General features: G+C 33.5%; 1 protein-coding gene across 9 annotated transcripts in view; it reads right to left on the bottom strand.

Moving 5' to 3' along the window:
- The window catches only part of LOC118737481 (RNA-binding protein Nova-1), a 290,538-nt gene that overhangs the window by 241,332 nt on the left and 23,351 nt on the right, over positions 1 to 25,855 (bottom strand). For 8 of the 9 annotated variants that reach the window (XM_036468008.1, XM_036468018.1, XM_036468011.1 and 5 more), the window contains exon 2: positions 24,099 to 24,216. The gene's annotated coding sequence lies outside the window, so the exon portion shown is untranslated. Of the gene's footprint in view, positions 1 to 17,167; positions 17,825 to 18,401; positions 19,792 to 24,098; positions 24,217 to 25,855 lie in introns of those variants that run through there. The other variant, XM_036468013.1, reaches the window with a different exon arrangement.

Genomic DNA, 25,855 nt, shown 5'->3' with positions numbered 1-25,855 from the left:
TAATCATTCGCTAAAATCTCGCTAATAACATTGCCAGCATGTGCTTCAAAGCACAAGCAATTAATTTTCTTGTCGTCGTACGACATACTACTTTCATACCTTACATTGCACTATTTGCTCCCGATATTTTAGATTTTTGTTTTCTATTGCAGCAAACTAATTACAATTTGCAGCTGACAAAACGGCAAATTACCTAGTCAAAATAGTGAAATGAGAAATGAGAAATGCAACAAGAATACCAACCAAAAATACCGTTGACGCCAGCAATGCTTTGAAGTTAAGTGCAAAATTTGAAAATTGGAAAAATTAAAAATGGAAAATGGAAAAACCATGTCAAGTAATAGTGCTTATGAAGTAGTCTGGAAATATCTAATATGTACGTGCAGTACATAAATACATATGTATACATACATATCTACTGCTTAGAAAACGCATACTCCAGTCTCATCGTGCACAGACGACATAAAACGACTTATCTCGTCACAGGGAGCTCAGTGGGAAAAGGTAAGGAGTAGAGCAATAGCGAATAAGCAGCTGTGTAAAGCTTTTTAGTGCGTAAAGATATAGCAGCAGTGCAAAGCCTAGAAACTAACAAAATGTAATAATTAGGCCAAATCTTTAATAAGAACATTGGCCAAGAAGCTAACTGTGTTGGGGATAATGAGTTTGTTGCGACGGCATTGAGGGCTTCTATGTATCTAGATATGTTTGTATATATGTACAGTTGTGTGTGCACATTCATACATATTTTTACTACACCTATGCACACATGTATGTAGGTATAATAAATAAGGTGCAGTGATGCAGCAGAGTCCTCATGGAGACAAATGATAAATGTGAAATAAACAAACACTCTTTAGTATGTATAAATACCAGTTGAAAAAATGAACGTTTGAAAGAAATATAGATTTTTGTTAGTACATACTGAATGTTAGATAACTCTATAGAAAATATGCATAGTGAACAGTAGATTCAGCCCCTGTAGCCAAGTGGTTAGAGGTAGTGATGGGCGCATGAGTGATTTTTGCTCACGTTCACGTACGCTCACGTTGAGGGTTTTGTAAATCACGCACACTCACGTTCTGTTAAATTTTTTTCAATCACATTCACGTACACTCACGACGCCTATTTGGTTTTTTACTCAGGCACGCTCACGCACAATTTTTCATTAACATTTTGTTTTCAAATTGAAACTTTATTTATATAAATAGAAATAGAATTTCTTATAAATGTTGTTACAAAAGCTTAGCCAAACGTCTTCCCTAGAATGAACGCACTGTTTTTTTTTTTAGAAATCTCAAAAATACGCATCGGTTGTATAGCACAAATAATTTTGGCCTAATGATGTGCAAGTTTCAAGCGGCGGAAAAATCACGTTGATTTTACGTAAGCTTTTTTCCATACCCGAAAATATTCCAAAGATTTTGATTAAATATGTGCGATTAATCGATTAAATATTTCATTAATTAATCATAATCCTGATTAGGCAAAAAACGTAATTAATCAGATTCTGATTAATTGGATCCTTAGAAATTATTGTTTACGCATAAGATATTAATTTAAATCTGAATGTATTTGTATAAATTTTTTTCTATATAAAAAAAATTAAGTAGCAATTATTCAGGTTTCTGATTAATCAGGTTATGATTATGATTAAAAAAAAAATAATCAGATTCTGATTAATTAAATCGTAGCTAATCGAGAAATCAATCACTTTGAGTAATCAAAAATTATTATTCTTTCATTAATTAATTAATCGGGTTTCGCTTAATTGATTAATCACAATTTAATCCTAATTTAGATTGAAAAGTTGGAAATTTTGATGAAATTTTTTTGAATTTATACCGACTTATGTTTGTAAATTTGAATTTTGAAACAATGCTTCATATGGGTTTTGAGCCAAAATGTATCAAAAAGATTTTAAGTTTTTATTTGTCTATCTACAAGAGAATTTACATTCAGAAAGGGTCCCGATAAAAAAAAATTAGGTCGCAGCGGCCCAGCTCAGAAATATTTTATTGGAGCCACAAAAAAACCAAAATTTACGATTCGATTTAGAGAAGTGGCAACTTTTTTTTTGTGAGCTTCCCTCATGTATATTTGTATGAAGAACGTCTACTGGAACCCAAACTTCTTGATGCACACGCATTTCAACATATTTCGACGCACAAACGAGTTGCGTACAACAAGTCCCTCCTGTCGCTTGCTGTCAAAGTGCTTGACGCGGTTTATTGAATGTTGCACAGCGTTGGCGTTTGCACTTAGAGGCTTTGCTCACTTGTACTACTCACACATATATATGTACATTTTTGTACATATTTTTGTATGTATGCTTATGTTTTTTAGTGCACACAATATTATTGCAATTGGAGTTTATTTTTTTGCATGCATTTACAAATATTGTACATAGTACATTCCACCAATCAAGCGGCAAAGCAATATCTATGTATGTACAATGTATACTGTACGCATGCATTCAACGTGCAAGTGACCTAATTTAGGGGGCTATGTCGAGGCAAAGTACTATTAGCGATTGGCATTCCACGCAAGGTGGTTCGCGGTCGGCAATTGTGTCGACTGTCTGTCTGTCTGCTTGTTGTTGGCTCAAGTGAAAGAGCGTGAATGGGAATGTGAAAATGTGGATGTAAATGGGAGAGTGGATCTATAGATTACCCTATAGGAAAACCGATTAAACTATGGCAATTCCGAATTTCAAGGTAGGTAAAAGGGATTTTTAATGCTACACTTAAAATTTGATTTTTGTTGATATTTACTTTATTCTTTATTTTTATTTTTAGTGCAGCGTGTAAGCGTAACCGACATCCTTAATAAAATAAAAAAAATTATGACTTATTGATCAATAAATGTTTGTGCTGCTGAATGCCAAAAAAGAGGCATACCTACTTGTTTGAAAGAGAGCTCCAATAAAACTAGTCAAAACATGCCCACTTTTCTCATCTTCAAGCGCTCCTTTATAAAATTCACGCATTTCACACTATTAACTTAATTAAAAATAATGCCCCAGATACCGGAGCAATTAAGCTTTGGAAAAACTGTACCTAAGTCGCCAAAGCCTTCGTAAAGTTGATAGGAGATGCTCGAGGGACAGTTAAACATATATATGTACATGTCTACGTATATACCATATTTACGGTGACCATATTTATGGGAGCCGAATACAACAAACAGCAAAAAATTTTTTTTCAAATTTTTTTCACAACAGCTTACAGATCTTAAAGCCTTCTTCAATGATTCTAGATGTATTAGCCCTGAAATAGTATCCTTATAGTAACATAACAAATTTTTAGGATAAAATTTGATAAATTTTAGTATAATAAAGTGCAATCTTAAGTCGCTAAGGCCATTACCATTAATTGACGGTGTTACGAATTTTTTTCATACAAAGTATATTCGACCATTTTTTAAAAGAGAAGCCAATGAGCAGCACTTTCCACTCGCACTATATAATACTCAATTTTAATGAGTTACAAAACTGCAAACCAAATTTTTTTCTAAAGATTCTAAATATAAAGATTGAACTTTTGGTGAAACCTTGCAGAATTAATTTTTATAGTTTTTTTGCACAAAGTGGAAAATTTGTATTATATGTATGTGTTTTGTTAGGAAAAGAGCTTTACTTTCATAAAATAAATAATAAACATAAACCAAGGAAATATGGCCAAAACTTACTAAAATGTCGAGTCCCAAATTCTATTTTGGTCACTGTATGTATGCCTCAACTCGAATCACGGGCATTCAGATTAGAAAATAATAACTGTTTATGGAGAAAATTAGGATCATATATCAACAAAACAACGAACAAAAAAGTTCGACGTTCACCCCTGAGTATTAAGTATTTTTGTAAGGCAATTTCGTGTTTTTTTTTTTTTTGGTGCACTAGGGGTCACCTTTTTACATTTTTCGGTGAACCCTTATTCCTCAATAAATTTTTCTTAATAGCTCTGCTGGAGTAATAAAAAAAAACTTCTTTAGCTAAAGCTTATTTCGTTTTGGAGAGCTTTAGCGCCTAATTCTGATACATTTTTTGCAAAGAAATTTTATCAAGTAAAAGCTCCCCTCGCTCTACGATTTCAACGAGTTAAAATTATTTAAATGATAGAAACAAAATTTTCAAATAGAGAATTTATAATTTTCACATGAAATTTTAATTTGTAAATGCTTGTCAATAGGCAAGTCGAATTCATAAAAAAAGTTATCAATTCAACAAATACAACAATTACTTGTATGTATTTTGTTTTTGCTTTTAGCGGGCCATTGTCAAATTTTAGCTATTCTTCCCCGAAAAAAAGGGCGACAGAAAATAGAAACACTCTCACGTTTTCACTCACTCACTAGTGAAATACAAAGTTTTGACAATCACGTGCTACTCATAGCAGATGAAGCAACACCACCTTATATAAATTCCCCTTGGTCAATTGCATTTTCAATCTCGATAACTTATAAAGAAAATGGCTTTTGAATTCTGTGCTAGAATCCCAATTCTTGATAAATATATAATAAAAAATTGACAAATTATAAAAAATGTTAACAGAATCGGGCTGTTGTTAATTTACGGGCACAAGGGTGGTACGTTAGGTTGGCAGCAACTGAGATCTAGTAGGTAAGTACTACAAACGGGGTACTTGAGGTCAATGAACTTTGGGACGAAAAATGTTTAACATTAATATCCGACGGTATATGTCTGTACGGTCCAATATATATACATATCGCTGCTTCGTTCTTTGATAAAACAAAGATGGGAAAATTCTGTTACACTGAGTTGTTTTTGTTGTTGTCGTACACGTTGTTCCATTCTGATGGTTTTATTTTCCATATTTATATTCCCTGTTATTAAGTATTTTGATATTTTTTTGGATGGTTGTAACAGTCAACTGTTTAAATATCGACATTTAGGTGTAAAGAACACTCCAATTCTTATTGCTGGAATAATAATTTGTCTTTTATTTATGTATTTCAAGTCGCTAGCGGGCTGCAAAAAGCGAGCGAGCCTACACTAGCGAGGCTACAAAACTTTTCTACACCGCTGCATGCGCAACAGCAACGGCAAACAAAAAAGAAATTCAAAAGGCACAGCAACGATAAAACAAATATAGATCTACTTATGTATATATATGTACACAAGTATTTAAACATATCGCACACGATCTTCAAAAGCGACACAGCTCGAAACTATACGTACATATGTATGTCAGAAAATGCGGCAAAACTATTTCGTAGCACTAGTTCTATCATATGGGCAAGGGAGACTTTACCTTAGGTTTTTTCAACAAATTACAACAAAAATTTGCTCCAGCTTTTGCTGAAAGGTAAATAAAAGCTCTGTGTACATTTTTAGTGCATAATTTGAAAATTGCAAAATTTTGAGTTGTGTCACTTTTGAAGATCGTGTGCGACATGTATGTTTGCTTGTTGTCACGCACCGTCATCAATATATTATGCAACACAATGCAACACACGCCTCATGCATGCCGACCAACAACGCACTTACTCAACATTTTTGCGTGGCGTTTAAAGGCACTTACAACAGCACAACTACATACACACATATGTATATACATACATGCATACATATAACATAATTGAAGCAAGAATAAATACATACATACGTCCATATGTAGTATGCAGTCAGCAGCGCTTGAAGCACTTGAAGCGCACAACAATGCCGTACAACGGCAAGCAACAACAACAACTACATCGTATGCTCGTAAATAAATAAACTTGGTCAAGTGGAGAACCTTGTGACACTATTTTATTTTACTCTTGCAATAACACCCATCACGCTTCTTTTACCCGCATGCGCCCACATTTTGTAGAGTGTCTTACTATGCATGTTCTATAATTGTACCATTGCTTTTATTTTTATTATTTATTTCTTTTTCATTCAACCCTTTGCTATGTTGCTTCCCATCTTTCATTTGGCTTCTTTAGTTGATCGCCAACAGCACATTTCATCTGCTCGACTTAAATAGAAAAAAACAAAGCCAAACAAAAAAAAAAAGAAAAGAAAAAATCGTTGAAAGAAAAATTGTTGAAAGAAAAATCGCTGAAGCTTGCAACTTTTTGGCATTGCCGTCGCTTATTTGTTGCGGCTACATACCTCACACCGGAACTCTCTATCTCTCTTCCTATCACATTTGGGCCCGCCACAGCGTCGACTGTTGAAGGCTTATGCAGTTTTCATTATGCACAACTGATATAGAAATTTTTAAGACAACAACACATAACTACATAGCATACACATCACTTCGAAAATTAATTTTTGGTTTTAAGATTTGAACATATCAATAAGCATATTTTGGCATTTCTAATAAATATAGTAGACTGCATAACCAAAAAAAATTGCGGTTTTTCCGTCAGGATTACAAAATTTTGGTATTTTCAAATCGGTCCACCTCACTTAAATCTTAATATTTTTTCGAAATATTTTGGTGGACGTCTTAAAATATAATAGATTTTATAATTCCAATGGAAAAATAGTACCGATTTTTTTGTATGGGGAGTGATGCAGTCTAATATATAGATATATACAGTGACGAACAAGAGTATTGGCACGGAGACTTTGTCGCAATGTATAAAAAGTTTCGTATTCTAATTTCTTTTCGTAACTTTTTTATAAAAATATAATTCATATTACAATAAAAAACGTAAAAATAAAATCTCTAAACTTTATGCAAAACTCAGGAAAGTTCAATAAGTAAAAATAAAAAAAAATTTCGAACATAAATACTTTGAGTTTGAACTACTACTACTACTAGAATTAAATGGTTTCTAAGACTGCATAATTGAAACTTTTCTAACAAATCTGATTAGATAGTTACAAAATTATTGAATTTTGTTGAGTTTTGCACAAGTTATAGAGATTTTATTTTTTTAAGTTTTTGTTGTAACGTGAACTATATATTTCTATAAAAAATCGCGTATTCGACAATCTTCTTGTTTGTTTAGATTAGATTAAATTAGAATAGATTTAGAGGACAGTGACCGAAACGATATATTGTAACAAATCTCTATTCAACTACAAGTCATCTTTGATCCACGTACTGTTAAGAAATCTCGCGAGGTCCTTTGGCTGAATGCCATTTATGTAGGTCGTGTGCTTCTAGTTACGTTGATCCTAGGAAGCGAAGTCTGGTCCCGGTAAGGGCTTCACAGTGGCACATAATATGCACTGCTGTTTCCATGCTTGTGAAAAGGAGCAGTCTGGGTTGTATGCCGTATACTCCTGCTCCGACGCCGTGGTCAGTCTTTGAGCCGTCAGTATACCAGATGTGGCTGTCCTTCTGGGGTTTAGGTCGTTCGTTGTCCCAGTTATTCCTGTCGGGAATACATTTTTGTTTGTTTAGAAAGCAACGCGATTTTCTAGCAACTTCAAATTCCACTTTGTTAGTAAAATTCAAAGGGCCATAAAATTGCATACCTAAAATTTTTGTTAAAAAATCTGATTTTGCACAAAGTTTAGAGATTTTATTTTTATGACTCTGTAGTATGAACTATATTTTTATAAAAAAAAAAAATAGCGAAAATAAATTAAAATAAAAAATTTTGCATGCATAGCGAAAAAGTCTCTGTGCCAATACTCTTGTTCGTCACTGTATGAACATTTATATAATAAATTTTGACCATGACACGGCTGCGGCGACCGTGCCATACGCAGACCAAAAATGCTAAACGCTAAATGTCGATTACTTTACAGTTCTCTGGAATCGTTGACGATATAGAAAAAATCGTCATATCGTAAGCCAATTGAAAGAGTACGACTGGCTGACTACCTTCTGCTTAACGGAGGCTGCAAACAACCTCAACCGTTGATCTACAAATGAGACTGAATTTGCTGCCAATAGACCTCGCAGTAGAGTGCATTGCAATAATGGGAAAACAGGTACTGTAAAGCAAGGACCGGGAACAAAGCGTATGATCAAAACTAAATGTCGTTCTCGTAATTTTGGTATCAAGAAGGCTGCAAAACCAAAACCAAAATGAGAACAAAACCGTCGAGAACGTTCTCAATGGGAATTATATAAGAACAAAACCCTGTGGAACGTTTCCAAAGAGAAGAATATGCGAACAATACTTAATACTTTCGGGAACATTTCTAAGAGAACAAAATGCGAACACAAGTTTTCGGAAGAATTTGGAGAAGAACTAAACGTGAACAAAACGAGAAACGATTTGGGAACTAAACAACCAGGAAATGTCCGACGGAGAACGAAACGGGACAAACCTTCTCTGAACTATTCGCGAAAAATAGAAGCGAGAACAAAACTTTTAACATGCGTCCATTAGTTTTAAATGTTTGAATATAAACAAAAAAGATCTGAAAAATAATCATGCAAATGATAGTGAACAGATGAGTTAATAAACGAACTTTTTTTTTTTAATGAAAAACTTTTCCATAAATAGACAGTCCATTCTAATGGTAAACGATTTTTCATCTGAACACGCAGCTGACCCTCTTATTCTTAACGTTAAGTTCTCAAAACTTTTTCTCCCTAGCAAAACGTTCCCCGGACTTTTGTTCTTATTTGATCCTCCTTGAAAACGTTATCTATACTTTTGTTCTCATTGGAAACGTTCTCGAAAGTTTTGGTCTCATTCTGTTTTGCTTGAGAACGTCCCCGAGCATTTTGTTCTCATTTTGTTCTTTACGGAAACGTTCCCAAACCTTTTATTCTCATTTTGTTCCCGTTCAAACTGCTCTCAATACTTTTGTTCCCGTTTGATTCTGTTGTGTGAACGTTCTTGACATTACATTTTGTTCTCATGCAGCACTAAACCAAAACTGGAACGCGTTCTTGGTTCCTATTTTATATAAGTTCTGAAATACACACAAATTTTTAGCAATTTTCAATAAGTAAAAACCTACCACAACTCAATTCTTTCAGCGCAAACCATCGGTAGGCAAACATAATAAAATACAAAATCAGCAAAACCAAATATTGTGGCTAAATACCAACATTTCACTGTACACATATGTACACATGCGCTTAATAAATATTTTCCTGCTCCCTTTTCAGCTCTCTAGAATGACTAATGGTCTGAGAAATAAATTTTCATTTAGCATGCAATCACAATGTTTATGTAAATGCGTCGGTACGTACCTACATACATAGATACATATGTACATGTGTATGTATGCAGATTATTTCTACACACCAATGTCCTTCACTTGAATTTTGCATTTAATGGTAAACGCCCCATTTAATCTTCATTTAATAATGTGTTTTTTTCTGTAAATATTTTCACCCAAAAAGTCGACAAGAGAAATGTAAATGTAGCGTTTAAATAGATATGTATTCTTTCAGTTTTCATAAATGCTAAATATGATTTGTACGTTTGACTTTAAAGATTTTATGCCTTAACTTATGTATGTATATTTCGTTTTTAACTTTTCCAGAGCTTTTGCTACTTTCGGAGTGAAACTTTAAGCCTACCTATTGGATTTCAAATCTTTTATTTCGAAACTTTCCAAAACGATTCAATATAATATTAGGGACATTTTTAAGAGTACTTGTGCCAATTGCTTATTTAAATAATCGATTTTGCGCTTATATATCGTTACCTTAATAAAGAAAAGCCCTAGGTAACATTTTGGTTTATTTACAGAGTACATATTTGTAAAATCATATAAAAACCAAAGCTCTTCAAATTGCGCATTTCTTCAAAACACTGTGTTTTAATAAACACAGAAACTAATTTAATGATGTGTTATAATTATTTTATGTCCTTAGTGGATAATCTAGATGGATAAGGACATTTCTATATTGAGGTAATGATAGAAAGTTTTACTTTTTTTGTTACACACTAACTTTCAAAATCCGGGTTTGTGAAACCTTTTAGCATCAATTCTGAATAAGTACGAAATTAATCCTAAAATGCCTTTTCAATTAAGACTTTCGTTTCTAGAGTTAAAGTTGCATTTTAAGCCTTTGTGTATTGAAGAGTTAAATAATCAAAATGCTCCAATAACCTATTCCACGTTGTTGTATTTTGCACAGAACTGCTGAACACATGCGACCTATGAAATGTAGGATCTTCTCACAAGTGAAGTGGTCGCTATTAGAGAAATATGTTTTTTGATGTTGGCCGGTACACACCCCTAACCAATCGGCCTTGGTGGTATATAATAACACAGGTCGAGACCAAAAGAAGGCGAAAACTTCTCTAATTTGTATTTGGGTTACGGATTTTCTATACACTGTTCGTTTTGTTGTTGCTGCAACTATTAAAAAATGGTTACATGTAAACAGGATTGAGGCCACAGAATGGATACCGGACTTAAGATGCATTGAAATTTGTGTCAAGACAGAAACCTCACTTTATTTTAAATCGAAACCGTTTTCATATAAGGCCTGCTGTCAACGGTCTTTGTTGTCAAAACTTAGGTCACTCTGCTAAATCTCATAAAAATAAAAGGTATACAAATGGAATTACAACAAAGTAGAGCGTTGCTAAATCGGTTTTCTGCCTTTGTTTTTTGATAGTAGTAACATTAGTTTTAACGATTTCGCCAAGAACGTACGTGAAACAATATTTAGTCAAGATATGTCAACGAATTTCGTCTTCAAAATATGACACAGCGAAAACTAGCCTTTACCATCATAGCTTGTAATTTGTACTTTCCAATATTCCTTCACTTATCTTAACTTATTTACATATGCACGTACATATTTTCAGAAGATTCGCTCAGAAAACATCTATTTAGTTCTGTTAATTAGCTGTAATAACGTCACGTTCGACACTTTCTAAACTAATGAGAGCAAGTGTAAACCAAAGTTAAGGCCACTTTGAGTAACCACGCAGCTAACTGGGTCATGGTCAACATTTTTTTTTTTTAACTCCAAGCGAAATTTGCAACAGTCAACAAAAACGAAAAGCAAAAAATATAATTTCTGTATTTGTAAGTAAACAAGTGCGCACATATCATACTACTTAAGTACCAGCAATGCATTCCAATAAATTGTATTGCTGTGCACAGCAAAACAAAACAAAACGTAACTATTTTACAATATAATCAACAAAGTCGAACTAGCAAAGCGCTTTGCAATGCACCAAAACTTGCACAAAGATGTTAAAGTACATATGTACATACATACGCCATCATGTACGTGCATAGTCAGACAATGTGTAAATGCAATATATCAATGTGTTTGTAAACAAGTAAACTTGGTATCTATTAAAGTTTGAAATTCATCAACTATATATGTAGGCTGTGCCTGATTAAGGGCAGGGCCGACGGGGCCCTTGGTACAAAAAAAAATTGGGCCGACAATTTTTTTTTAGTCACACGATTGGTACAATACAGCGAACTTCTATGAAGAGATAAAAATTAAAAAGGCAAAACAACGAGAAAAGGCAGAAAAGGGCAATATAGCAAAAAAGGCAAAATTAAAATTTAAATTTTTAATTAAGGAAGTCATGAATCGTGTGATTCTCTAATTTGTTTACAGATACGATTAGGCAGACAAAATAGCCAAAGGCCTTAAAAACCCAACCCTGGTAACTATTAACTCAAAAAGGGGTCCCTCATTCTTAATCCGGCCTTGTATTTATGTAGGTATGTATGTGCATATGCATCTATTTGGTTACCTAGCCTTCTAGTGTGGCAAAATTAATGGAATGATTCGCTATCAGTTTGTGTATTTTTTGAATTGTTGTTACTATTGCTTTACTATATTTGCAATCTTAAAGTTTCTATACTTCTATTTATCAATTCCTATAGATAGTTTGTATGCAACACTGCGAATTCACTGAATTCAGCCAACAGTTGAAGGAATTCATTCGCCAGAGGGGATGGTGCGTGGGATAAGTAGGAAGCGCCGGTGCATACTGTATGTATGTGCTTACGTATACACATATAAAAAATAGTGTAAACGAGTGCAACTAAATTGACATTGCATACGAATTTGCTTCACAGTGGGTATCTATTACATAAATGTGTACGTACATATGTACTACATACTTGTAAATACAGGGAGCAGCTGTTAAGCGGGTGGTAGTACACGCCTACTCAAAAAGGCCATAAAAATAGCTTATAACATCGTTGGTTTGCTCGAAGAACGTAATTATTCAAAAGTTTTATTTTTTTTTAGTTAGATGTACAGAAATATTTACCTGCTAGTTTTCCTTTTCTGATTAGGTTATTCACACGATGCCGTTAACGTCGGTAAGTCTCAAAGTCGTAAAATTTTTCAGTGTAAATTAACGAGTTTAATAGGAGCTAATTCTACAACATTTTAGTCTAGTTACAAATCACGCAAAACAGATTTTGGCCTTGATTTCACGTTGAAAAATTTTACGACACGAACACTTTACGACGCTCTTGTGAATTCCCTAAATATCTTTGAATGTATAACAATCGCAGTCAATTGAGTCACATTAGAAGAGCATTTCTCTATGTAAATAGCAACTTTACATAAATGTTTTTTACTTTGCTAAGCAATTTTAGCTACAAAACAATCACTCTTTGACCAAAATCAGAATCCAAGTTATGGATTCATGGCAACTTTATGGTAAACATTAAATTTAAAGATATATTTTTTCTGATTACTATTTATGTCCTTTAGAGCAGGGATGGGCAGATTTTCGCCTCTCAAAGCCGTCAAAGAGCCAGCAAGTGCTAAGCAAGAGCTAAAACAGTTCTTAGGATAAAAGGGGTGTACAAAATACATTAAAAGCATCATATATATTGATAATGAGAATCGGAGTACAAGAAATTTGAATACGCTCTTCTTCCCCCTTCATGCTGGCTCTTAATGTTACCCCTCATCTACCACCTAAATCTGCCAAGCAGGCTCCTAAGTGCAAAAGGCTCCTGGGAGCCACTTTGCCGATCTCTGCTTTAGAGCAAGAAGAAAACACTTAAAATGGTTTTTCTCGTACTTTGCTTTCTTGAATTATGACTTTCTTTCAGCAACTGAGCGATGTGTATTAGAATTTCAGTCGGAACGTGTAGTTAATAGATGATGTACGTATGTACATACATACATACATAGTTATGTTTTCATAACACGCCAGCCACATGCATCCACATACATACACTAATCTATGTACTTAAATATGTACATTTGTATCGACAAGTAATTTTTCAACTGAAATTAGTAGCATTTAGTAACGATTTAGAACTAGTTCTGAACTATTGTAAAATACTGAGAATGTCAAATAAATTTAAATTTTCCAATAGATTTATTCGGTATTGTTTAATGTATGGCGAATGCAATCTATCAGATGAGTCGTTTAATATATCGAGCCTTAACCTCCAAAATAACGTAAGCGACATTTTTTTCAAAATTTTCTTCTTGATGCAGAAATGTATCTTGATGCTCTAGTAATATTTCTGCATCAAAAACAAAATTTTGAAAAATATGTCGCTTACGTTATTTTGGCGGCTAGGGCTCGATATATGGGACATTCCATACAATACACCTCAATATATTTCTGGGGTGAAATATATTTTTTTTTGTTCTTTATCAACAAAAAAAGAAGACAACAATTTTTTTTTATTTCGCCTTGATATTTGAAAATCTTGAAAACAAAAATTCCGAAATTTTTAACTCACATGGAAGTATCTTTTTTTCGTTTTGTTTATGTTAACTAGTAATTTTTAGCAAAAAAAAAAAACCGACTTCAACTCCCATATAAAAAAAATATATATATATATATATCTCATGATCCACTAATCGGATCTCAACCAGATTAGTATGGGACCACCTCTACCACACTACCTTTCCGATGCAAAAATTATCGAAATCGGTTGACGCGGTCCAAAGTTATGCGGTAACATACATAAAAAAAAAAAAAAAAAATAAAAAAATAAAAAAATATTCCGACGAACTGATAACCTCCTCCTTTTTTGGAAGTCGGTTAAAAAGTCATCGAAAAGATAAAAGGATAACCTCCTGTAAACGGTTCTGTGGAGGATATTTGAATAATATGGTTTTTCATCTATATTTTGTATCTTTACGTTCCCAAGGTGAAAATGGAAAACTCATACAGACAGATTTCTAGCAAGTAATTTTTAAGCAAAAAAACAGAACCGACTTCAATTCTCATATAAAAATTTAGAAGTACCGTCAATTTCTTCATGATCCAATGATTTGATCTAAATTAAATTAGTATGAGACCACCTGGGACACACTACCTTTCCGATAGAAATTTAATCGTTATGTTGAGATTTTTATTTGTTCGATCATAACGTTATTTTCAAATTAAATTTTTTAAATCATAACAGAATGAAAACGGTCTTAAAAAATCCAGTCTCGTTAAAATTAAACATAAATATCCAAACTAACGATTATTTTTTCGAAAAAAAAAATAAACAACTTTACAATTATCTAAAAATAAAAATCTATGGTATTTAGTTAACTATAGTTAACCACAGATTTTTGTACTGAAAACTACGGACTGTGAATTTGGCCCTTAATGCCATTTTTGGTGCTTGAAATATTCTTTATAAAGCTCGTCTATGGTACTCGAATTTGCATTTTCAGAAAAACGCAACGCTTTGTTGGACTATGAATAAAAATTTAGCGCACTGCTTGCCTACTGATTTACTCCCACTACAACTACACACTATACTGCCCACTGAATTCAGCTCATTAAATTTACGTACGTATGTAGATATACGTACATACATCTACGATTTGCACAAATAATTGAAAACTATCGTATGTACTAACATATGCATATATTTAGCACATTTATGTAAGATAGTTCAAGTGCATATCTAGCAGGTGGTGGGCTGGCTCATGACGATGCCGCATCATGTAACGTAACACGCGGGCCATAATATAACTAAACCCATTTCATATATAGCTTATGATTGGAACGCCGTTTTGTACATTTACATATCTATTTACCTAAATTGATTCGTGTGTATGTATGTATGTATGTAGATCTGGAAGATCTTTTACTTTTCTGTAGATAGTTTAAAATTATAGGAACAGAGTCTTACAGTGTTGTGTGCTTTTGCCATCGATTATAGACCTACTGGAACATAGTAAAGACATACATACATACAACAAACTGTTGTACTTTCGGAAAATAAAAGTAAATTGTCCCTCATGCTTGCACTGCCGGATTTTGGATATCGAATGTATTCTCTATAGGGATTTTAACTGCTAGACCCTTATTTCATATACATACATACATATATGGCTTCTAGTTGGCTGCAAAAAACTATCCAGCTTGAGAAATTTGAAAACCACGTAATTAAATAGAACAACAATAACAGCACATCTCTATACTATTCTTCAAGAAGAAATTCTTTTACTTCTAATCAAAAGCTAAAAATAGAAAATGTCACAAAAACACAAAAAGTCTGCGCCCACCTGTTCTCGAATCTGACAGCAACTGGCAGCTTACAGCTCTACCTACTCGGCTACAAGGAATCTCTATGGAATTTGTTGCGTTTTTTCGTTTGTTTTACCAAGCCTACCCTAGAAACTATTCACAGAGATTCTTCTTATTGCTATGCGTCAAGGTTTTCTCTGTGCAGCAACTATTCACCCGCATGGTGAGTATAGAGTTACGGGTTGGTGGGATTCGAAAGACAGTTCAAAAAGTGCACTGCGCATCGGGGTCTTATCTCCCTTGAACACAAGAGCATTGTGAGTGCGGGGGATTTCGCAGTAGTGAATCAAAGTAAGTGCCATCAGATCTTGAGCGAACTAATAGACACCAGCTAATTATATTTACTAGCTGCTAATCTCTGGGCGATGTTGAGGTTAATTGCTCAACTAGCGATTTGACAAGGAAAATCACGACCACCCAAATGTTTCCATGAAAAGATTTCAGAGGGATACCACCGCCAGTAAACGCTGCAACAACCTTTTGTGTTTGGGATCGCACATGAATGCCTTTAAAGTTTAAACATAAGGGACTTTAAGCAGAGGAAGATTTCGCGCGCTTAGCTAACCATTGTTTCAAAGCTTTACTGGGATCGCATAGCGCTAACAAAGTCGTTAGCATGCGGCTGGACTTTTAGCATCGGAAGTGATCCGTTATTTAATATGGTAACCCGACGAGCCTATACTGGCCTGCAAGCAAAGGCAAATCTGCTCCCCACTCATATTAAACCAATTCTATCGACTGTTGCCTGCTGAAGAAAGTTTTGTAGTACAATCGATAGCTTGGTATTAAGAACAAGCGATTATATTATATAGTTAATAGCCAAAGCAGCATGGAATCAGTAAACATAATAGTACAATAATTATAATAAAACTTTGCAAGGAGCAGTAGATAAATTCAGTTTGAATCAGATTTATCAAAGATTCAGTCAAGTCTTCCTTTTGCATTAATTCAGTTATTATCGTCTGCTTGTTATTATCTTGAGGTATCGTACCTTCAGATTAACCCAATTTTGTGAGCCTTTTCCTTCTTTATTGCTTTTCAATTAAATAATATCAGAGGAGTTTTGGTTTTTTTCTAGCTTACTAATAGAAAACATTAAGGAATTAATATATAATTTTTGTTACGTTTTAGCGATGGAACTAAGCATACATTACTCATCTCAATTTTCTTACTTTCAAACGGTTATTTAAATTATCAAGTATCACGAAAGCAATTTAAGTGAAAAATACTTTTTTTTTTATTTAACATGAATACGATAGAAGCGAAAAAATTATTTTTTACTTAAATTGCTAATGAAACCGGCAGACTAGTCACACTCCAGCTAGATTTTTTTTTTTTAATACATTCATATGTATTTATTACTTGCTTCGCTAGGCTGAAATAAGAATTTCTTAAGCATTTCTTCCAATTGCAGCAATTCTGTATTTCATTCATTTTCAGACCAAGCCGGATAAGTGGCTTTTAGTCGATAACCACCTGACACACGCACACGCACATGTTTCAACCTGTAATTCTAATACATATATATACATATTTATGTACAAGCTCATAGAAGCTTTGTATTCAATGGCTATGCAATTTTTATTAATTTCAATTAAAGCTGCTATTTCACTCAGTGACTACAGGCAATCAGCGCTGGTTTGCTCATCGCGTCATCTCAAAATGAATTTAAATTAACTACAATAAAAGTACATACATATACATAAATAAATAAATGAATACTACATACACATATGTATAAATATACGTAAATTAAATATAGTACATAGGTATTTTTTTTTTATATAAATATATTCACCTTTGCTGTTAGTGCCTTTCAGACTTCTATATATAAAACGTTGTATGTATATATAGAATCGAAGGCATTTGTATGCGAATATGTAATCTTGAAATATGTATGTATTTACTTGCTTTGTTGCTTGCTTGTAGTTCTATTTAAGCATACTTATACAAATACAAACAAATGTACATGTGTACATATAGTATATATGTATGTATAGGTATAAAGTATACAAATGTTTTTATTGTAACTTTTGTTGCACTTTTTGCAATCTACTACGCTGTTCTTGTTGTTGCTTTTTATCTTTTCTTGTTGTTAAATGAACAATGATTTGTTCTGATGATTCAAAAATAAAAATTGCAGTTTAGTAATTTCTCAGGGGTTACTGGTGTTGCTGTTGTTATCGTCGTGCTCACCGCTTTTTTTTGCTGGTATCGTTGACTAATAAATTAGTTATATCCGTTTAATTTTTCTAGTTATAAATTATTGAAATTCGTTGCGATTTATCGGATGTGTCCTGCTGTTAATGATGCTTTGTTGCTGTTGCTGACTTTTCAATATTGAAGTATTTTTCACTTAACTTTATTATATGTAGTAGCTGCTGTTTTATTATGGTATTATGGTAGTTTATTTATTCTCAAATGTACGAATGTATGCACATATTTTTTGAAAATCCTAGAAAATGGTATTTTTTTTTAATGCTTTAAAACACGCAATTCATACTACATAATCTCATTAGCAAAAGAAAACAATTAGACATATAAAAATTACACAAGTATACGTATGTAAGTTTTTCATTAGCAGCAGAGTCACGTGTTTGCTGAATTTTGATTCACTTGAAAATCGCGTCTTTTACGAGTATTGAATTTTTTCTATATTTTTTCAAATTGGCTCCTCACAGTTGTAATTTTTTTGACTGTAGTTTATAGAAAATCTTGAATTTACCGCTTTTCTTTGCCACAAAATCTGCTTCTAATTGTTTTGCTGGCTACTTAGCTGGTTGTCTAAAAATCAGGGTCTCATCGAACCACTGCACTTAAACAATAACCTTCAATAGATTTCGCTTTCGTTACCGAAATTTCGTTCTTTTTCTCTTTTTTTTCAGACAGCAAACTCGCACAGGCAAATGTACGTTTACCTACATACAGTTAATTACGCGTTTTTTTAAATTTTACTAAATTTTTTTAAATTATTTCTTTGTATTTTTCTTGATTTTTTTTTAATTTTCTGCGCCTAAGTTGCACTTTTTTACTTTTATTTTAGCATCAAAAATTTGCACCGCTGCATTTGCCGTTATCACCGTCAATTGTCGCTCGTTGCTGTCACCGTTGTGCCCGTTTTGCTATTCCGCACTGTCTTCACAGCGCGTCTATCACCCGTTTTTCCTTTCGTTTTCACGACAGTACACATTCGTGTTTGAGTTTATATGTACGTACGTAAGACCTAGCATTGATTTTATTTTCGCACTGACACGAAAAGTTGCTCGTGTGCCAAACCAACTCTCTCCAATGGATAATATGTACCAACACAAACGGTCGGTGGAGCTTCCTAGGTGCGCATGTTTCCCACATTCATGCGAACATATAAACAAAAGAATAATGTGCATATATGTAAGTACATATGTATAAAATTTATATATTTTTGTACAAATTTGCTGCCATGTTCACTCCCACCTACTCGCCGTTCGCCCATTTTCGTTCCACGCCACACACTAATTTTCGTCAAAAGCGCACTTAGCGGTGGTCATATGTATATTCTTTCAGCGCACGTTTCTTCAATACCTATCTTTGATGTTTCCTTATACATATGTATTTTCTATTTCTTAAAATGCTTCACTAGTCCTCCTCTCCCAGCAACATGTACGTACACACAAACATATGTATGGATATGTATTGCCTATTTACTTTGCATCATTTGATTTAGTTGTTTTGCTGCTGCTGCCGTTGCATTTATAGGGCAGTAGGTTCTTGCGTATGTGTGCAAGTGCACCAGCCAATTGCACCCTACCTACACCAAATAACAACAGCTTGACGCATCTCCCAACACAATGCACTGGCTCTTGTTGCTCTCTTGCTTGTTCGCATTCGTGAAATACTCTTGGTTTCGTATACGCCGCGTAGGCTGATAAATGCGCACAGCCCTTGCACTCGAAATGAAAGTACATATTTCGTTTGCAATTGAAATTCTTTATTTTTTAAGCCTTTATTTAGTTTCATTACTTTACAAGAGTATTAATTACTAAAATAGCAACAACAAACTGCAGTGTAAAGAGCGTATTGCAAGAGCTTTTATCGCATTTCAAGAGCTAAAGCTTTCGTGAAGCAATTCTCGGCATTTTTTAAGTGGACACAAAATAAAAATTAGAATATGAAGCGAAACGCCATGCGTAGAGAAGTAGATACTGCATTTTCTTAGATGGGAATATATAGCCTAATATTTCATAATTAGGTTAGGCATTCTTCCAACTAAAACGAATCTATAACAAACAACGAAAACGCCGAATTTCCTGAAGCAAAAAGGAAAGCTTGCACTGGAAAGTACCTGCGATCTAGTCTAGACGATTTTATAGCCGCGCCGTTCAATTAAAGTAGCTTAGGTCACTTTATAAGGTTTGACTTTGAATTTAAAAAATAATCAGTTTCTCTCGAAAATTTTTACATTTTTATTAAGCTTCTATTAAAAGGACATCTGAACTACACCTATGGCTAGTTAAACGTTAAAATATTTTTTGGGACCCAATGAAATGTTGCAAGCCCTTTGTATATCCCGACGTAGGCTAATTTAATTGAACGGCACAGATATGTACACATGTAAAACCATTTTTTAACCAACTTCACAAAAAGGAGAAGGTTATAATTCGTAGGAATATTATTTTTGTTTCTTTTTGTATGTTACCGCAAAACTTTGGACCCGTTAACCGATTTCTATAATTCTTTTTTTGGGAAAGGTATTACCTCACAGGTGGTCCCATACTAATTTGGTTTAAATCCGATAATTGGATCATGAAGAAATTAACGATAATCTTAAATTTTATTATGAGAATTGAGGTCGTTATTGTTTTTTTGCTAAAAAAAATTTACTTTTTCTAAAAACAAAGCGTATGCAATTTGCACCAATATTGCCGCTTCTTAATTATTATAATGGGCAACCTCTAAAGTGATCTATTAAGCGTAACCCTCCCCAGCACTTCCAAAGGGCGGTTTGTTCCAAATTTCAAATAGATTAAGTGTAGCAAGCACCAACCAAGTGAGCTAGTCTGCACCTAGAAAGACCGTCACATTCACAGAGGATGTATTCTGGCATTTCTTCATTCAGCTTACAAAACGATAGACGTTTGTTTCTGAATTATATTAATTTTCCTGAGGTAATAGCGAAGGTAAGAGTTTTAAGGTCCTATCTGCCTTAGTTGATTAGCTTATTTGAAGCTATTTTTGAAGGTCAGATAAATCGTTTGCTTTCACTGCGCTGGACATTTAATCCAGTGCCTTCTGAACATTTTGTCTACCCAATAAGCCCACAATCGGGTTGCGGATCATGAAATACTGCTCTTTGTATCGCTAGAAATTCAGCCTCTTCGTTGTCATCATATCCGTCATGTCCCAGTACCCATCCTAATACAACTGTGTTCTTGGCTCCAGGAGCGTTTAGGACATTGTGGAAATCATGTTCTAGATAGCTGAAGATTAATTTTTTTTTTTTAATTTGAGTGCCAGTGACATAAAAGAAGATAAATATATATCTTGATGACAAACTCTCACAGTATCCTTACCGAGATACTGATATTCAAATAGCCAGGCGCTCCATCTGGACATGCGGAAAGCTAATGAGGTGGAACCGGCCTATCAGATCCAAATATGCTGGGCCCCCGTCTGTTCAAGAAATACAGGAGTAACAAAAGTTGAGTCACGCAGCCTGCCACAGTAAACTACAACGACTAGCCTGAGTGGGCATTCCAGCAGCGATGACTGCAACACCAACGCGCTGCTCACGAGGCACTACTTGTCCTGTCACCTTTGCACAGCGTTACAATGAAAGACGGTCAGCTTTTTACAGCAACACTCATCTTAGGGGACAATGTGGAGGATCAGAAACTTAAATATTCTTTCACTCTAAGGGCTATGGAAAATATGAAGCATAAGCTTTGTAGGCCAGTGTCTTCGGATGATTTACTTACGACGCACTTTTCACTAATAGAACCAACTATTAAAATTAATAACCAAAACTGCGAAAGAACAACCACATTTGATATACGGGCGGGACAGACCAAGAGACTATACTAGACAATCCAAAAGGCTCAGGCCGAAATTCATGCCATTAAAATATTTGTAAGGCAATTTATAGAAAATGGTTCGACTAAAAAACACTCTGTTGTGAGATCACCTTCAGCTTTTAATACATAACGCCATTTGGAGGCAGATATTTTCGAGGACCAGAACCCTTCATCGGTCTGCCGTTCGGTGGAGAAAGAAGTAAGTGCTACATTACTAGACAACTACGCAAGATGGCAGATAAACGGAATCCTTAATTCTGGAAATGCCAACAAGGAGAACCTAATCAGTCCTTCATCTTATTAGGCACGTAGTAGGAATTTTTACAAAGTTTCTTACTACATAGTCACTGCAGGGTGATGAAACACTTGTCAAGCTTTTTAGTTATTAACTCTGACCAGTTGGTCGCCATTTTGGATCCACCATTTTCAATTGTGAAAATCTGACAACAGATTCGTAATCAGCAACCCCAGAAACCCACTGGAATCAATCCTTGAAAATGCTTAAAACGATCAGTATCAACGTTTTAATTTTAGTAATTTTTTTTTTATCGCCATATAGGATTCGCCGTTTTGAATTTTAAAAAGTTGACTTCAGATTCGTAATCGGCGAACCCAAAAACTCTCGAGTGCCAGTTTTCGAACAAATCCAATAATTAAAAAAAAAATTAATCGCCATTTTGGATCCGCCATTTTGAATTTTGAAAAACTGACTTCGGATTCCTAATTAGCAACCCCAGAAACCCCCTGATAACAAGTTCCAACCCATGACCACGCATAAATCGTTCAGTAACCACGTTTTAATTTTACTAATGTCTTTTCGAGAGAATATTTTCGGGAACTAGGCCCATTCTAACTGTCCAAGACAGGTGTGTAATTAAGGGAATGTTCCCCAATAATACCAGAGTAATTATGTGTAAAAACCACATTTTTAGCTGCATTTTAACATGTGACAAAAATAAAAAAATTAAGAACATCAGCGTTTTTATAAAAAAAACCGACCAGCGCGATTTCGAAAAAAACTTTTTTTTTCAAAATAAAAAAATACGTGGCTCTTTTTTTTATTACAAATAACAATATTCTGATGTAGCGTTTATGAATTTTCAAAATCAGTGTTTTTATGAAGTTCATAACCACTCTACTGTGTAGCCTTTACTATAACCATATAGATGTCTGTGTATAACCTACCTAAACTTTTATAAAAATAGCGATGTTGCTTAAAATGCTTAACTGGGAAGGTGTTGTTCATCAACAGGTAACACCCATTTCTCTCACCCTCGGTCTAGCCAAGGATTTTCCTTCATTGAGCACATGGAACTGCAGACAACTTGGACTCGTAACGTGGCACACAAACATTACTGTAATCGGCATACATGGCAACCCCATTTTCCCTTGCTACCTTGAAGAGGATAAGGCAGTTGAATAATTTTTGTGGTCTGGCTTAACACAATGTGTAGTAGAGTGGTCCAAAAACCGGAAAGTCGGAACTATAGTGCCGCCACCCCTTAGGATTGTTCTATAACGGAAAAAATTATACCCCTAATATCAAACAATTTTTTGATTTCAAAATAAAAAATAGGGATACATTTTTTTTTTTTTTGGGTATAGAAAAATCCTGGGGGTGGCGGCATTAAAATTCCGACTTTACTTTTTCACATGCATTTTTGGACCACACAACACAAAATTATATAATATTTATTTATTTTGTTATAAGAAGATATGTAAACATTTTGAGAATTAAAAAAATTTCGCAATTTCCGCTCTCTCTCTCTCTCTTTGCAGTATTTCGTGATACTTCAACTTGTCTATGTATGAATGAATGCGTATTTCTTTTAATTTTATTACCTGACACAAATCTCTAACAAATGCTTAAACTATGCGATTAGTTATGATGAGTGTCACAAATATATAACTAATATTTCTGAATATATCAAAACTAAATAAGTACCCAATATTTACAGTGGTGGTCACATGATTTGGAGACCTTTTCTTTACAAGCTTTGTGCATTTATTTTTTCTTTCTATTTTTTTCAAAAATATAGTTTGTACCACAGTGAAACCCACATAACCTGGGACAACAGTTTTAAACAATCGTCGAATTTAAAAAATGGTCATCAAAATATTAAACTTTTTAAAAATCATTTCTACAAAAAAATCGAGTTTGCAGTTTGGTAGTCATTCAATTTTAGGGTAATATTGTGCAAGATTCACGTAGCTAAGAACTCACGATTGATTTTTGTGAAATTCTTCTTTTTTTCTGACAGGGTTGCTCATTTTCTCTTATATAAAAAAGTTTTCGAACAAACTGACAACTAAAAAAAACTTCTCAAAAATCAATGCAAGTTTTTAGCCGCTTGGAACTTGCGCTAAAATTGAATGGGCTATAAAACTCATATCCGAATATTTTCTAGAAATTCTGATTCAAAAGTTTAAAATTTTGATGGCCATTTTTTTTAAGTTTGGTAATTTTTTATAAATCCTTTGGAAGGTTTGAAACTTTGGGTTCATGGGTTTCGTTGTGGTACTTTTATAGAAGAAAAAATTTAAACAAAATAAATACAAAATAAATGGTCAAAGCTTGTAAAAAAGTTGATGTCCCTAATTATGTGGCCACCACTGTACATAAATAAATTGGTATTTTTTTATTTTATTTTTTAAATATTATTTGCATGCAATACATACATAAATCTCTTTCCACAAGTTATCAATGAAGATGCCAAGCGAGCATAAATGAAAAGCTTTCAAAATTGATTGGTTGATGTTGGTTGATGGTGGTCAAATGCGATTTGAGCTTGGAAATCTGGTGAAGATAGAAATGGTGAAGTTAATATAATGAACATGATTTTTGTATGTTTGTATGTTTGCATATATTTTTAAGTTGGCCAAATATTTAAATATGTAGATTAAATAATGAGAGTGTGCTAACTAAACTCTAAATGTGTAGAGAAAAGAGTCACACATCGTCACGACTAATGCAAGAGGTCCTAAATGCCATTTTTTTGTTAATGTATCTTTTACAAATTTCTCTTAAGAAATGCGCCCGCATACCAAAAATTCAAAGCTATAACTTAAAAAATACGAGATTATTTAACATCTTTAGATCGGCACTGTAAGCACTTTCAATGTTAATTTAAAAAGTTTTTTACTTCTTCCAAATTTTTAAATTGGACCTCGTGCATTGACGGTGACGATATATGAATACAAATTTTAGAAAATGTTGGTGGCGATAAATATAATCGGTACAAATTAAAAAATGATGTGGGAAAAACTAAAAAAATATAACTTTCTCATTTTGTTATAAGCGCCGGTTAGCGTTTGCATATAAAAACAACCGTAACTTAAACACTATAATTCCCAAAATATCATAATGTTAGTGTTCTTAATTTAACCAGCATTGGAAGATTTATTTTTATCGTTCATAGCAAATTCAAAGCTATTGTAACTAAAGGGATGTTTGCAGCTCTCTAGAAAAACGAAAAGTTCATATAAAATAACGCTCAAGAAATTGAAAAGAAATTTTCTTCTATCAAAATTTCTAAAATCAGTTTGCAGCTTTCAAGAAAAAAATGCTAGAATAGGTCCATTCCTTATCTTTTCGGACTAACAGGAAAATGTTAAGGAACGCAAAAAACCAAATTTTTAGTCCAAAGAATAGCAACAACAAAACTAACGTCAAATAAGTATGGAAATGTATGTACAAAACGCATTCACACAAGCACAAGCGCTATAAACACTTACTATATCAATTATTTTTTGCCTCCTTCCACTTTCAATTCACTTTATTTACGTTTTATACAATGCTCGCTTTTTGTGTATTCTTTAATTTCCGTTAATTTAAATTCAGTTGAGTTTGACACTTTTCAAGATTTTGCCAGCAAAAATTCTTCTGACTAAAACATTTTGGAAAAATATTAAGATTTACGTGTGCTGGACCGATTTGAAAAGACCTCTAAAATCGAGCTTTTTTAAATCAAATTTTTTGGTTAAAAACATTTTTTTTTTTTCAAAATCACCTCTGATGATAGAACAATTTAAGTTTAAAAGGACTGCATAAAAATTGTAAAATTGTGTCAACAGAATCAAAATAATGAGATTTTGTGCAGTTATGTATTTTCAAAAATTTTTACGAAATATTTTGGCGAAAATCTTAAAATATAATAAATTTAATAATTGCGCTGGAAAATCATATCGATTTTTTTTTCTATTTATGGAAAGTGATGCGCCCTAATGTATGTACATACATACATATTATACTTTTTTTTATATAGGTTCAAAACGAACCTATGAATAGTTTCGGTAGTTCATTAGTTTTGCTACTGATATTTATCGATTTTGTTATCGATTTTGTTGTCGACATTTATCGATTTTGTTGTCGACATTTATCGATTTTGCTATCGATATTTATCGATTTTGTTATCGATATTTATCGATTTTGTTAT

This window comes from Rhagoletis pomonella, unplaced genomic scaffold (genome assembly GCF_013731165.1).
Source record: "Rhagoletis pomonella isolate Grant_MI unplaced genomic scaffold, Rhpom_1.0 Rhpom_scaffold_00004, whole genome shotgun sequence".
NCBI lineage: Eukaryota > Metazoa > Arthropoda > Insecta > Diptera > Tephritidae > Rhagoletis > Rhagoletis pomonella.
This window is presented reverse-complemented; position numbering and strand designations above follow the sequence as displayed.